The sequence below is a fragment of the Penaeus vannamei genome, chromosome 20 (assembly GCF_042767895.1).
Source record: "Penaeus vannamei isolate JL-2024 chromosome 20, ASM4276789v1, whole genome shotgun sequence".
Taxonomy (NCBI): domain Eukaryota; kingdom Metazoa; phylum Arthropoda; class Malacostraca; order Decapoda; family Penaeidae; genus Penaeus; species Penaeus vannamei.
The window spans coordinates 39,271,620-39,281,619 of NC_091568.1; the positions used below are offsets into that span (position 1 = coordinate 39,271,620).

At 45.4% G+C, this 10,000-nt stretch overlaps 1 long non-coding RNA gene across 1 annotated transcript in view; it reads left to right on the plus strand.

Moving 5' to 3' along the window:
- LOC138865289 (uncharacterized) overlaps window positions 1–9,517 on the plus strand; it is a 257,019-nt gene extending 247,502 nt beyond the window's left edge. The window contains exon 3 of the long non-coding RNA XR_011399363.1: window positions 8,732–9,517. This is a non-coding gene — a long non-coding RNA (uncharacterized lncRNA). The remainder of the gene's footprint in view (window positions 1–8,731) is intronic.
- Window positions 9,518–10,000: the final 483 nt, after the last annotated feature.

The following is a 10,000-nucleotide window of genomic DNA, read 5'->3' on the forward strand; positions in this document are numbered from 1 at the left end:
CCTTCAAATCTTGTTTTTTGTTTTTTGTTTTTTTGTTTCTGCTTGTTTTTTTAATTCTTGCATTTTATTTATTATTATTATTGTTATTATTATTATTATTAATTTTTTTTTTTTCAGTTACTGCTTGTTTTTTTTCTGTCTATATATTTTTCCTTTTCTCTTCATTGTTGGTTTTCTGTCTTTCTTACGTTCGCGTTTCGTTTTTTTAGTTCACTTATTTATTTGTTATTTATTTATTTGTTTATTTATTTTGAGTGATTGCTTGTTTGTTCTCCCGAGGGAGTAAGGAACTTTATAAAGAATCTTTTCTTTGTTAATATTTCCTTATTTTTTTCCTTTTCTCTTTATTTATTTATTTTTTCTTTCTTTCGTTCGCTCTTTCTTTGCCTCGATCTATTCTTTTCTCCCTTGCTTTCGCTTTCTCTCTCTCTCTCTCTCTCTCTCTCTCTCTCTCTCTCTCTCTCTCTCTCTCTCTCTCTCTCTCTCTCTCTCTCTCTCTCTCTCTCTCTCTGTCCCTCTCCCTGTCCCTGTCCCTCTCCCTCTCCCTCTCCCTCTCCCTCTCCCTCTCCCTCCCTCCCTCCCTTCGTCTCCCTCTCCCTCCCTTTCGCTCCCTCTCTCCTATACCCCTCTCTTTCCCCTTTCCATTACAAGCACAAGCCCTCACACATACATTTCCTCACACCCCGTTATGCATGTGCAGATTGCCACACTGTTGCATGCACAATCACGTGGAATTAAACTGTAGTGGAGGGGGGGGCGATATTCGTCCTTCGTCACAAGGGCCATAAAGGTCATTGTCGCATGTAATCGGTCAGATTTTTTTTTCTTTTTTTTTTCAAGCGTTCGGTCAAGCTCAAGCAGAGGTCATGACCTTTGCTTGACGCCTTGGCTTTGTCTCGCGCCCTTGTCCTCTGATCCTGCGATGGATGAGCCGAGGAGGTCGTGGGCGCCGCGGCTCTCGGTCTTTGTCTCTCTCTCTCTGTCTGAATGAATCTGTTTGTTTGTTTTTTTGCTTTTTTTTACCTGTTTATCTATTCATCTTGTCTGTCTCTGTCTCTCTCTCTCTCTCTGTCTCTCTGTCTGTCTGTCTCTCTCTCTCTCTCTCTCTCTCTCTCTCTCTCTCTCTCTCTCTCTCTCTCTCTCTCTCTCTCTCTCTCTCTCTCTCTCTCTCTCTCTCTCTATATATATATATATATATATATATATATATATATATATATATATATATATATATATATATATATATGTGTGTGTGTGTGTGTGTGTGTGTGTGTGTGTGTGTGTGTGTGTGTGTGTGTGTATGCGTGTGTATGCGCGCGCGCCTACGTGATTGCACGAGTGTTTGTATATGCGTCTGTATCTGTGAGTCCGAGTCGAATGACGAACACCACACCACCTTTTCCTCCCAACCGACAGACAGACACAGACAGACAGCAAATGACCCCCCCCCCCCAGCCACACCGACACCCCTCATTTGCATAATTACCCCATCCCGCCCCCCTGGTCATTATAGAAACATCAGTTATTCCAGACGAAGAGGAAAATCAGGCTCCTCCTATTATCATAACGGCCGCCGGACTGTGCGCTTCGGCCCGGCCTCCGCTGGTAGCGACCCGGCGGTGGCTCGCTTCGGGTTAATTGTCATTGTTATTGGCCTTGAGAGTGCTGTTGTTTGTGGTGGTGGTAATGTTATTGATGTTGTTGTTGTTGTTGTTGGTATCATTATCAATATTATTGTTTTATTATTATTGTTATTATTATCATTGTTTTGTTGTTTTGTTATTATTATTATTATTATTATTATTATTATTATTATTATTATTATCATTATTGATGTTATTATTAGTATTATTGTTGTTGATGTTGTTGTTGTTATTGTTATTCGTATTGTTACTGTTTTGTTTTATGTCTGCGTTTGTTTTCGAGCATTACGTGAATTCTTGTTGTACTGTTCTCTTCTCCCTCCCTCTCCTCCTTCTCCCTCCCCCTCTCCCTCTCCTCCTTCTCCCTCCCCTCTCCCTCTCCTCCCTCCCCTTCCCTCCCTCTCCTCCTTCTCCCTCCCTCTCCCTCCTTCACCCTCACTCTCTCCCCCTATCCCTCCCTCCCCTCCACCTCCCTCCTTCACCCTCCCTCTCCTCCCCTCTCTCCCTCCCTCCCCCTCCTCCCTCTCCTCCCCCTCCTCCACCTCCCTCCTTCACCCTCCCTCTCCTCCCCCTCCCTCCCCCTCTCCCTTCCTCTCCCTCGCTCTCCCTCTCTCCCCCTCCCTCCCTCCCTCCCTCTCCCTCCTCCTCCCTCCTCCTCCCTCTCCCTCCCTCTTTCGCACAACCATTTGCAATTCTTTTTGACTCGACCGCCCTGCACAGTGGACGCCGCCGCCGCCGACCTTCTCCTCTGGATCAGTTCGGAGGCGAGGAAGCGAAAATCCGTCCATCTCGCTCACTTCTCATTGCTATTTCCGCAAAACCGCTCGACTTGGGGGGACTTCCGCAAAACCCCTCGACTTGGGGGACTTCCGTAAAACCGCTCGACTTGGGGGGACTTCCGCAAAACCGCTCGACGTGGGGGGACTTGCGCAAAACCGCTCGACTTGGGGGGACTTCCGCAAAACCGCTCGACTTGGGGGACTTTCGCAAAACCGCTCGACTTGGTGGGACTTCCGCAAAACCGCTCGACTTGGGGGGACTTCCGCAAAACCGCTCGACTTGGTGGGACTTCCGCAAAACCGCTAGACTTGGGGGGACTTCCGCAAAACCGCTCGACTTGGGGGACTTCCGCAAAACCGCTCGACTTGGTGGGACTTCCGCAAAACCGCTCGACTTGGTGGGACTTCCGCAAAACCGCTCGACTTGAGGGGACTTCCGCAAAACCGCTCGACTTGGGGGACTTCCGCAAAACCGCTCGACTTGGGGGGACTTCCGCAAAACTGCTCGACTTGGTGGGACTTCCGCAAAACCGCTCGACTTGGTGGGACTTCCGCAAAACCGCTCGACTTGAGGGGACTTCCGCAAAACCGCTCGACTTGGGGGACTTCCGCAAAACCGCTCGACTTGGGGGGACTTCCGCAAAACTGCTCGACTTGGGGGGACTTCCGCAAAACCGCTCGACTTGGGGGGACTTCCGCAAAACCGCTCGACTTGGGGGGACTTCCGCAAAACCGCTCGACTTGGGGGGACTTCCGCAAAACCGCTCGACTTGGGGGGACTTCCGCAAAACCGCTCGACTTGTGGGACTTCCGCAAAACCGCTCGACTTGGGGGACTTCCGCAAAACCGCTCGACTTGGTGGGACTTCCGCAAAACCGCTCGACTTGTGGGACTTCCGCAAAACCGCTCGACTTGGGGGACTTCCGCAAAACCGCTCGACTTGGGGGGACTTCCGCAAAACCGCTCGATTTGGGGGACTTCCGCAAAACCGCTCGACTTGGGGGACTTCCGCAAAACCGCTCGACTTGGGGGGACTTCCGCAAAACCGCTCGACTTGGGGGACTTCCGCAAAACCGCTCGACTTGGTGGGACTTCCGCAAAACCGCTCGACTTGGGGGGGACTTCCGCAAAACCGCTCGACTCGGGGGACTTCCGCAAAACCGCTCGACTTGGGGGGACTTCCGCAAAACCGCTCGACTTGGGGGGACTTCCGCAAAACCGCTCGACTTGGTGGGACTTCCGCAAAACCGCTCGACTTGGTGGGACTTCCGCAAAACCGCTCGACTTGGTGGGACTTCCGCAAAACCGCTCGACTTGGTGGGACTTCCGCAAAACCGCTCGACTTGGGGGGACTTTTCAAACAATTGCGAGACCTAAGGGTGAAAGGCCCTTCAGTTTCCCACACTTAAAAAGGTACTTAAGATATGGAGTAGTAAATATGGAGTAGATTTTCGTAAAAAAAAAAATCTATTGCTACGTCTAGAGTTTGGATGTAGCGGGAAATGTTTGGAGAAATCGCTAAAATGGCAACACTGCTGTCGGACGATTTTCTATTTTCCTTTCTTATGCACGGCGGGGATGGGGGGAGGGGGAGGGGGTAGGTGCCGCCCTTCTCTTCGTCGGCGCCTGCTGCAGTGTCGGTGGGCGGACTGTTCTATTAAATTGTTTTATCTTATAATTTAGTTATTATTTTTTTTTCTTTTCTTTTTTTGGGGGGGAGGGGATAGGGAGGCGTCTTTTCTTTTTTTCTTACTTCTATGTTCTCTTTCTCTCTCTCTTTAGCATTTATTACGATAATACATACACATCACATGGTAAAAGCTTAATCTCTCACTTTCCATATTTTTCAAAACAAAGATTATTTTTTCAATTTTCTTAATCTCAACCACACCTTCAAAAGATAAATAGATAATGAATATAATAATAATGATAATAATAATAATAATAACAATGATCATGATAATAAAATAGCCCATTAAGATTAAATGATAATATTACGTAAGAGAAGACAACGGCCAATATATTAACATTAATTTGCATAATATGACGTGTAAAGTTGTAACAACACAACTGCCATGAATGTTTAGCTCAACATACAGAGAGCTTAATTCTCATTGTTTGAAATAGTGAAATAAAGCTTAATTCTGATTGGTCGAAATTGTGAAATAAAGCTTAATTCTGATTGGTTGAAATAGTGAAATAAAGCTTAATTCTGATTGGTTGAAATAGTGAAATAAAGCTTAATTCTGATTGGTTGAAATTGTGAAATAAAGCTTAATTCTGATTGGTTGAAATAGTGAAATAAAGCTTAATTCTGATTGGTTGAAATTGTGAAATAAAGCTTAATTCTGATTGGTTGAAATAGTGAAATAAAGCTTAATTCTGATTGGTTAAAGGAGTGAAATAAAGCTTAATTCTGATTGGTTGAAATAGTGAAATAAAGCTTATTTCTGATTGGTTGAAATAGTGAAATAAAGCTTATTTCTGATTGGTTGAAATAGTGAAATTAAGCTTAGTTCTGATTGGTTGAAATAGTGAAGTAAAGCTTAAATCTGATTGGTTGAAATAGTGAAATAAAGCTTATTTCTGATTGGTTGAAATAGTGAAGTAAAGCTTAAATCTGATTGGTTGAAATAGTGAAATAAAGCTTAATTCTGATTGGTTGAAATAGTGAAATAAAGCTTAATTCTCATTGTTTGAAATAGTGAAATAAAGCTTAGTTCTAATTGGTTGAAATAGTGAAATAAAGCTTAATTCTGATTGGTCTATAGACTTTGCAGAAGTAATGCTTCATTCTGATTGGTTGGACGAAGCAATGATTCTGTGTTTAGTTTATTTTGTTTTGAATCTGTGTTTATGTTTGTTTTTCTTATTTTTATGTTTCTTTTTTTTCTATGACTTTCGCCGTGATTGGATTTTGATTTTAGAAGTAATCAAGCAAATGTTATGGATAATATGTTAATTTTCTGGGCAATCTAAGTCATTCACTGAAATTAAAAAAAAATTCTTTTCTGGTGTTACTTTCTGGTTTATTTCGGTCAAAATCGCTAACGATGCCGTTCGTTTGTAAATATAGTATTGTTGACGATTATGGCATCCCTTTATGAAATGAGTTTTCTATATAATCGGTATCTCCTGCTTTTATTTATTTATTTATTACGTTAACTCTTCGTCTTTGTTTTTCCCTTTCATTAATCAGGTCAGAATCTTTGACCTTTGACCGCTAACCTCCTCTCTCCCTTTTTCCTATTTGTTTCCCCTTCCTCCCTCTATCTTTCTCCTCTTTTTACTGTTTACTTACTCCTTTCTACTCTAATTTTCTTTCTCCTTCCTTTTATTGTCTATACTTGGATATCCCTCTTCCCTTTCTTCGTTATTTCATTGACCTCTTCACTCCGTGTTTTTTTTTTCTTCTTCTTCCCTCTCCCATCTTTGCCTCTTTATTCCCATTCCTCCACCTTCCCTTCTTCCTCTCTCCTTCCTCCTCCGTCCCCCACGCTAACACTTCCCCCCACCTCCCTCCTCCCCAACCCTCCCCTCTTTCTTCCCCCTTTCCACACACCCCTTCCTACTCCCTCTTTTCTCCCCCTATCATCTCCCCCTACCCTCTTCCTTCCCCACTCCCCCACCCTACCATCCCCTCTTTCTACCCCTTCCCCCACCTTACCATCCCCCCCTCCCACTTTCCTCCACCCTACCAACACCCCCTCCCACCTTCCTCCACCCTACCCACCCCCCTCCCACCCTCCCTCTTCCCCCACCCTACCATCCCTCTTCCCCCACCCTCCCTCTCCCCCCACCCTTCTTATCAGAGTACCTGGGGTTTCTTCATCAAGGTAATGCAGCCTTGGTCTTTAGCGATAAGAATGGAGTTCACAATATCAGTTCTGTGTGGTGTTGAGTTAATTTTTTTTTTCGTTGAACTTGTAGCTGAAGTTGCTGATTGCTTGTGCATTTTGTGGGTTGGTATGTCAGGGTTGGATTCGTGTGTTTGTGGGTGTGTCGGTTCGTGTATGTGCGGTTTGTGTGCTGAAATGCGGTTCTTACAATTTGTGTGTATATAGATGTAGCTTATCATTCAATACACATGTGCAAAAGACTGACAGACAGACACACAGACGCACACACACACACACACACACACACACACACACACACACACACACACACACACACACACACACACATACACACACACACACACACACACACACACACACACACACACACACACACACACACACACACACACACACACACACACACACACACACTATCGCAGACACGCGAATATCCCCCCCCGCCCCACCCTCCCTCTTCCCATAAACAGACAGACTAATAAATGGCAGAAAAAAAACCAAAAGAGAGAGAGAAAATATAACAGACATCAACATACACAGAAAAACAATCATACAGAAACATGCCAGGATTCGTGTTCGTGTCTGCATCCGAGTAAACAGAGTAAACAGATGTCTGCGTACTCTACAGCTTCAGTAAAAATCGGAATACACCCAGAAATACAATCATACAGACACATGCCCGGATTCGTGTCCGTGTCTGCATCCGAGTAAACAGATTCGTGTCCGTGTCTGCATCCGAGTAAACAGAGTAAACAGATTTCTGCGTACTCTCCAGCTTCAGTAAAAATCGGGTCGGCGCGGCAGTGGCGATTTCGGCCTCGTTCCGCCCGGTCGCTCTCCTCAAGCCGGGGGGGGGGGGGTGGAATCCGACGCCCCGCTGCTCTGTCGGCTCTCGCGTCCAAGGCTCCGGCGATGGGGGCGGGTGGGGGTTGGGGAGGTGGGGAGGTTGGGGGGGGGGAGGGGCGGGCATGAGAGCTGAGTTCCTTTTCTAGGTTCTCTTACTCTGTCTTTCGGTTTGTTTTCGTTTTTTTTCTCTCTCTCTTCTGTTCTGTTCCCTCATTCGGTAATCTTGCTTACTCTTATGCTCTTCTGCTCCCTTTCTTTGCTCTCTTACTCCTTCATTCGTCTCTCTTGCTCATTCCTGTGTCCTGCTCTATCCCTCGTCTCTCCTACTCCTTCTCTCATCCCTTAATTCTCCGAGTCTTTCCCTCGACTCTCCAACTCCTTTCCTTGTTTTCTCCTACTCCTTCCCTCATATCTCCTACTCATTTCCTCGTCGTTCCTCGGCGCTCCCATTCTCTCCTTCTGTTGCTCACTCCTATACTCTCCTGCTCCGTCCTTTTCTCCCACTGTTCTCTCTTCACATCCACTCCCTCCCTCATCTCTCTCACCCTCTCCCGCTCACTCCCTATGCCCCCTGCTCCCTCCTTCTTTTCTCCCACTCCCTCCGTCTTCTTCCCACTTCCTCCCTCGTCTCTCCCACTCCCTCCCTCGCCTCTCCCACTCCCTCCCTCGTCTTTCCCACTCCTTCCCTCTTCTTGCCACTCCCTCCGTCGTCTCTCACACTCCCTCCCTCGCCTCTCCCACTCCCTCCCACGTCTCTCCCACTCCCTCCCTCGTCTCTTCCATTCCTCCCTCTTCTTCCCACTTTCTCCCTCGTCTCTGCCACTCCCTTCCTCTTCTTCCCACTCCCTCCCTTGTCTCTCCCACTCCCTCCTTCGTCTCTCCCACTCCTTCCCTCTTCTTCCCACACCCTCCCTCTTCTTCCCACTCCCTCCCTCGCCTCCCCTGCATTCCCTCCCTTCCCTCTCGTTCCCCCGATTCCCTGGTCTCTCCCACTCCCTCCCTTGTCTCTCCCACTCCTTCCCTCTTCTTTCCACTCCCTCCCTCGCCTCCCCTGCATTCCCTCCCTTCCCTCTCGTTCCCCCGATTCCCGTCTCCGGTTCGACGCAGTTCTGGTCTTCGGAATGGCAGCCGGCCCTTCCTTATCGCGCGGGGATTCCCCCTGGCGACCACCGGGGCATTCTCGTTTTTCCTTCTCTGATGCTGATGCTGCTTGGCAAACATGTGTCCTTCTAGGCTGATATGGTGTTGTATTATGAATGAAGGAATATATGTATATAGATAGATAGAGGGATAGATTTGTATATATGTGGGTGTTTGCTTGTATGTGTGTGTGTGTTTGTGTGTATTTTTTGTGTTTGTGTGCGTGTGTTTGTGAGTTTGAGTGTGATTTCAATTAAGCATCATTATAAATCATCCAGAACCTCGTTTGGCTTTCGAAAGCTGTGTAAATCATTGATGCTATTGATTTATCTCCAGCATAAAGCATCCGAGAGTGACAAATGTTATCTCTTTTATTTAACTTCTTCTATGACGTCACTTGCATAGTAGTCGTCCTCTTGTTTATCATTATGTTGACTAATGTTTCCCTTTCTCTTCTTTGCAGGTAAGTACACCGACCTCGAACGTGACAGGACCATCGAATGACCTACTTTGACCTCGTATGTAACTCCTTTCATCTTTCGTGACTCTTGAAAAGCGGTATAGAGTTTTGTTTCTTTTCTTTTTTCATTTTTTTTATCCTCGCGTTATCCCAGTGCGAGGTCAGCGCTGCAGGAGACAAGGAGGATGAGGTCCGGTCCTGCGCCTGCATGAGCCCCCCCCCTCCCCCCCGAGTCCTTTGCCAAAAAATGAAATAGTTGTTCAGCTTTAAAATTCTCACGTTTGGGATCCGTCTCTGGGTTGAACCTCACTGGCGAGGTCCTAGCGTCCTTCACAGCGACCCATTAGCAGGATAGGATGGCTTCTCCGCCTCCTTATCGCTGGATGTCTGTTATTGATTAAAAGCGGGACTCTGGCAAGATAATTTGGAACGTAAAGGAATCCGGATTTGCTTCAGGAAGTCATGGGACGAAATGGAATTTGTGGATTTTTGCTCTTTAAGTGGAGGCCTTTCTGCAATTGTCTAGTCCTCGTGGAAGGGCAAAAAATCCGTTTTCTCTGGTGTAGAGGGTGAAAAAAGAGAATGGGTCTGGGCTTTATGAGTAATAACATGGGGTGTCTGCAGAGGAATGGAAATTATATATTTATATTGCTATTGTATGCATTTTTTGTAAAGAATATGCTATTATATTTATTGATGTTATTGTAACTAAAATTAATATGTATTATTTACAAAACGCAAGATCGTTATTGAAGAAGGAAATGAACAATAAAGAGATATTTTACCAACCTTTTCTTTTGTTTTAGTGTCCCATGATAGGGTATACAGAAAACGTACCTACCAGTGAGAGAACGGGAAGTCTTGAGATAGTATAAACTAAGATATTTTACATTTGGTGTATATTTTTTTCTTTTTACACCAAGAATGTAAATGTTATTAGCATATCTATTTACAAAATATGTTTGATAGTTCTACATTCGTTGATGATTGAAAAATGCTTATAACTTATTTATTTGCGCAAATAGATGATCGCTAAAATATAAACTATTTGGAAGTAGACACTACTGAAATGCTGAACAGGAGTTTAACTTTTTAAAACCGACTTTCACGATCTGAAAGCCATTTATCCTCTTGATCCATGCAGTCTTATGCAGTCTTACGGCAGACTTATGCGTAGGAGCCTCTGAATTTATGACTTGCTGTCTCTCTCCCTCTGATTCTGTCACAATCTTTCTGTAATTTTGTAACTCTGTGTTTGTCTGGATGTCTGTC